The 5,798-nt window shown below is 35.0% G+C and overlaps 1 long non-coding RNA gene and 1 pseudogene across 1 annotated transcript; one reads left to right on the forward strand and one right to left on the reverse strand.

The window, feature by feature from the left end:
• Nucleotides 1–468: 468 nt before the first annotated feature.
• On the reverse strand, nucleotides 469–2,536 carry LOC147557869 (uncharacterized; annotated as a pseudogene).
• Nucleotides 2,537–3,095: 559 nt separating this feature from the next.
• On the forward strand, nucleotides 3,096–5,355 carry LOC147557870 (uncharacterized). Its single transcript, XR_015235375.1, has 3 exons — nucleotides 3,096–3,371; nucleotides 3,843–3,908; nucleotides 4,238–5,355. It is a non-coding gene; the product is annotated as an uncharacterized LOC147557870 (long non-coding RNA).
• Nucleotides 5,356–5,798: the final 443 nt, after the last annotated feature.

Below are 5,798 nucleotides of genomic sequence, written 5' to 3' on the forward strand. Positions count from 1 at the left end.
AGAGAGAGGTGAGATGGAGAGAGAGAGAGATGATGAGGAGAGATATGTGTGGGGGAGTAGGAAGTGAGGTGGAATTCAAGTTGTTTTTTTTTTATGTTGAAAAAATATTAATAAGAAGGGTAATCAGGACATTTACCTCAAAAAAGGGGGCCATATTTGAATTTACGAAAAAAAAGAGGCCATGAAGGAAGCTGGTCACAAAGTAGGGGGCCATATAGGAATTAACTAATCATCTACATGGCTTTATGTAGATGACAATTTAGTGCATTAAGAGTAGAACCCGATGTAACGGTGAACCATGATCAGAGAAAAATATATAAAATGCTCCACTATTTAAATGTAGCTTCATTGTTCGTTACATAACAATATAATATATGTAAATTGACGATAAAATTATTACAAATTCTAATTATTGAATCTTGATTTAACTTAGTTAATTAATTCGTTGTCTAATTAAAATGGTTTTCTTCACTCCTCTACGTCATACAAGAACCAAATCTCATTAACTCTATTCTGAAATTCAAATCGAGAACTATACTGAGCTACGACGTAGTTAGATTTAGTAGGATTAGCAGTCCAACTTTTTTCGATGAGAGATAACCATTTATAACTTGCAAGACTAGCATGTAGTGCTGCAGCTTCTTGTCCAACACTGGAGCCAACTGATGCGAACCCTCTGAATTGTCTACCAGCAACATACTTGGTACCCCAGTTTTGAACATTTAACCCATTACTAGTAGGTGGATCTGCTTGATTCTTTTAAGGGACGTAAAGGCCAACAACAAATGAGGTTCACATAAAGGACCATCACTTGGGGAGACATGAGTTTGTACTGGAGATGTCATATCTATCTTCTTATTGTAACTGTTTTTCCCTTGAATATAAGCCAATAGACTGTATAATCATGAACATATTAGTTACGCACAATTCTTTCCGACTCTAAATTTGTTGACAAGTAATAATAAAGATGATAAAAGAAAATTAAAAATTAAAATGTAAGTAGAGTATTCTAATTCTCAATGTCGAAAACCGGCCTTAGTGGAATCAACGCATGAGATGTTCTCGATAGGAGAAGTGGCCATCCACAGAGATGAATTGAATCGACGAATTTCAAAGTCTTTTCCTGAATCATTGAAGTCGAAGCTTGGACATTCTATACGGCCACAAGTCGAAGGAAAAATTGAGTATATTGTCACTGGCCAGACTTGGACTAAGTGCAGAAATAAGTAGACCAAATAGATAGAGAGACAATTTCAACAAATCAGTTTGAGCCATTTTTTTACTTAAAGTTAATTTTGTAAATTGTAAATTTTTTATGTATTCCCTATAGGAATATATGCCATGGATATTTTACAATGAAAAATGAATTCCCTAAATAATTTATTCCTGTGAGATTTTTCTTTATTCTCCAAAGTTGAACCTTTAAATTTACAAATAGTAATTGCGATGAGAGATATTTCAACTATACTTCTAAATGAAAAGAGACAAAATAACATCTAAGGGCGTTCCACCTTTTTGCTCAGGTCTGCCTTCATCCTTGGTGTTTTCACGGTCTAAGCAAGTCCGAAGGCACTCACAGTGGCCCTAATCAGCGCGGGTATCGAACATCGCGAACTTAAGGGAGAGATATTTCAAGTAGAGGGGTAGGAATTATGCCAAAGGGCCCGAACCCCCATGGCCACCGAGCCCAACGAAGGACACGAAAACCCGTGCCCGTTTTGAGTACAACCCGCCCAACCCGTTAAATTTTGGTGTCGGACATAGGTTAAAACCTCTCCCTCACCCATGCCCGCACCCATAGTCCATGTTGCTAGGCCTAGTTGAGATGGTAAACAATATGTTTAAGGGCGATCATACGAACCCCGTGCCGTGCTTTGCAATGCCCCAAGAGATTTCCTACATCCTACTGGGTTAGTTAAGTAGTAGAGTTTGGATTTGAGGGAGCAAAGAGTGGGATAAGTTTATATTATCACAACCCCATACCCGAATTACCCGAGCTTCTTAATAGGCTTGGGTGACAATGGACGATGCGAATTTCATAATTGGTCGCCTGATTAATCTGCTTACCCTTATAGCCATTGAAGTTTGGTGCCCGACCCGTCCGACCCGATGCTTCAAGTGGTCGTGGACGCCCATACTTGCCCGATTCTCACCCTTAAATCAGACACATTATGACCAAGTCAATATACACATACCATATTCTTCTCTAATTTTGACCTAAATTCAACATATCTCTTTCTCTCTTGTAACTCTCTTTTTGTTTCTCTCGCTGGCTATTTCTTTCTAACATATCTCTCTTTATCCCTCGATTCGTTCCTTTGAAGAACGTCGTTCTTTCCAAGGTCGGATATGTTTCTTCATCCTACTCAAGCCCAAACCGTCAGGACCCCTTAGAGGTTCTAACCAGGGAGCGCATAGACCTCACGTAGGTCTAACCATTGCTAACCAGTTGTTGGTTGGTTGGTATAATTACTGGTACGTAGTTATTAGTGGTAAACCTAACAGTCCATTCGTTGGTACATTAAAACTGACCCATCGTTATGATGTATTTTGCTACACTACTCGTTGCATTATAAATATGGTAGTCACCCGCTAGATGTGATAGTTGTTTTCTTTCAATTGTAGTGACAATTTTGAGAGAGACTAGAGGGCGTAGCAACGGTGTCGGAATATTTTATTCTCTTTTCTTAGTTTTGGTGTAGATGGAGATGTAATGATGCTTTAGTCGATAATGATGCAGGAGAAATGCAGTAGTTGTATTTCTCTATCCACGAACATCATATAAAAATATATCAAGTGTTTTACTATTTCCATGTTCCTTTGTTGTTCCAAATCTATATAACAAAACACAATGTTTTGTGCTGACTGGGACAAGCCAAAACACAAATCCGGTCGTCCGTTGCGTTTTTGATGCAATCCATACCCTTTGATCCATTACCCTCCCAAATTTAATCACCCACTTAATGATAGAAGGTAAATAAGACCCTTAATCTGGGATTCATCAACTCCCTACCCGCCTTATCTTCCTTCGTTCACACGTTATCAATGAAAAAGAAACAATCGAACCTTATCTTCATCATAGCTGTGGGGACGTTAGAGAATTTATGTCTATAGAAATTATGAATCATCTTTTTAATTCGGTCATTATGTCCGTAAGCGTTTGTTCCTTCTCAAATCTGCACAAATCACCTCATTAAATCCAGAAATCCAAACGATTGAAACCTATATTGAAGCCATAAAACCAAACCAAAATCCCTAATTTTTTCTTGTGATATTTAGGATTTCACTTTGGAGTTTACTTTGAGAAAGAAGAGCTTCGACCAGAAAAGAAAAAAGAAGCGACTACGAGCTGTTGCAACCATGGTTCTAAAGTATGATTTTTTGATCTTCAATTATCTTATTCATAACTTATGTTATTTTGTTACATATTAATCTTCAAATACTCAATTGGAAAGTAGGATTTAGTATTTTGATTTTCTAGGTGCTGATAGATTAGGGTTTTGTTGGTAATGTTACATACATTTTAAAGCTTATCATCTTTGATACTCAAGAGAATTAGTGATTTTAGGGATCTAAGTCTTTGATAATTTTTATAGGTTGATCATTGATCACTATTCAGTGGAACACAACAAAATTTTCTCTCTCCGTTCAAATACCATAAAAAATACCCATTTGGAACTTTACTAATGCTTCAACAATCCTTGGGTAGGATTTAGATATGGCAAAAATTCTTACCATATAGAATCAAAGTACAAAAATGTGTTTTTAATTTCTTTTTCGAATCATTGTCTTTTTTTTGTATCTTTTGCTATCTAAATCGGATTTTGTTTGTGGCTTTACAGGTTTTGATCAGTTCAACATTATAATGCTTGTGGGCCTACAAAGAGAAAAAATTTTACGAATTTGAGGTGAAATTGTTACCTCCTCTTTAAAGTTGAATGATGTTTTCGAATGTTTGTATATTTATTTTGAAATGAGTTTTAGAATTTGGGGATGTACTTCATCCGTATTCAATTACATTATAATGCTTGTGGACCTACAAAGAAGAATTCTTTTACAAATTTGAGGTGAAATTGTTACCTCCTCTTTAAAGTTGAATGATGTTTTCGATTGTTTGTATATTTATTTTGAAATGAGTTTTAGAATTTGGGGATGTACTTCATCCGTATTCAATTTTTAGCTAATCTAATTATGGGTTTGCATTAACTCGAAATATAGACAACTTTTTTTTTTTCAGGACTGCAGGAAGTTGTGAATAAGGATCAAACATCCAGCCATAGTCCGATCCTTCTGTTTCAGCGACCAATATATGTGAATAGAGAGTTCACTAACAATTTCTTATCCTTATATTGTTACTTGATTCAAGTTAAAAATTAGGGATTTTTCAACCAAAACATTAATTTGATAGTAGATCTTTTAGAGCCTTTTCTTTGTTTTCATTGATCCAACTATATTGCCCTTTCTTGGTTCCACGTAAAGCTTTTATGACACACTATACAACTACCTTGAGTTGGACTTCTTTCTACTATTGTTAGCAATTTCATTATGTTTTTAAGCTTTCTCACGTGATTTTGAGCTAGAATCGATGTTACAAATAACTTAGTTTTTCCTTAGATTACAGTGATGCTTTTGTGATGTAAATGATTTCTGTCGTTCACGTAATTGTAGCATGTAAAATAGTGTCGGATGTGACCAACTGTATTTAGTAATATTGTGAGCATTAGTGACTGAACTTTTTTTTTCTCTCTAATGAATGAAATGAACTTTTTTTCACGAAAAGTTTCATTGTCATGCACTAGGTGTTGTTATAGGGGAGGCTATTGTAAGCTCTACTGACTTAACTTTTTTTTTTTGTTAAAATCAATTCCTTAAAGATTGATCATATATTTTCTAATTTGTATGATCTTGGTGGGTCTCTAAATGGGAAACCGCAATTAGGTAAGGCATCATATATGCAACTGAGGTTTTCCTGGTTGAACATCGGAAAAAGCGTGTCAGTTTGGAATTTCTTATCCCCCTCTCTATCTCCAGGGCTTCAATTTTCTCCTATTTTTTACCTCCTACGATCTCTGATATATTTCATACAACTTTTTATGTGTTTATTTTAAGTTACGCTTAATACTTTGGTCTTGATTCAAATCACACTTGCAGCCAACAACCACGACACTGAAGCATTCCAGCTTAATTTTAGTTATCTGTCGGTAAACTATCTCATTGTATTTATGGAATATTTGTTTTCTGGTTTTCAGAGTTTTCTTAATATTGTAAAATCTCTTACTGTATTATTCTCTATGATGCTCAAATATTCACTTGTAATTGTGGTATTAGATTGTAATTGACTTAAAGTTTTCCGTATTATTGTTGTCTTCTTTACATTTACTCTACACTGGTATCCTATATAATTTGGTTTAAAAAGACTTAGATGCTTCATTTCATCGCATTAATAAAGTTTATAAAAGTTTTCATTACTTAAGGTGTTCCAAATCAATAACATGTTAGGATTATCTTTCAATAACTTCTGTGTATGTAATAGACAAGTTCGTTGTTACTAAGGTTAATTAATTTGGAATGTTGGACATTTTTTTTTACCTATTTAATGCATATGGATGCGGTTGATTGGAGCTTACGAAAAAGGTTTATGTGCGAAAACAGGTACCATATACAACATGTTCTCTGCTTCCATCCTGCAAGTGCAATTTTTGTATTTTGCAGGTTCATTAATATTTGCAAGTGCAATTTTTGTATTTTGCAGGTTCATTAATATTTGGTAGTTTTCCAATTGTTTACTCCTAAAATGA

Source organism: Eschscholzia californica, unplaced genomic scaffold, assembly GCF_041429995.1.
Source record: "Eschscholzia californica isolate CP2 unplaced genomic scaffold, dmEscCali1.0.p SCAF_2, whole genome shotgun sequence".
Classification (NCBI taxonomy): Eukaryota; Viridiplantae; Streptophyta; class Magnoliopsida; order Ranunculales; family Papaveraceae; genus Eschscholzia; species Eschscholzia californica.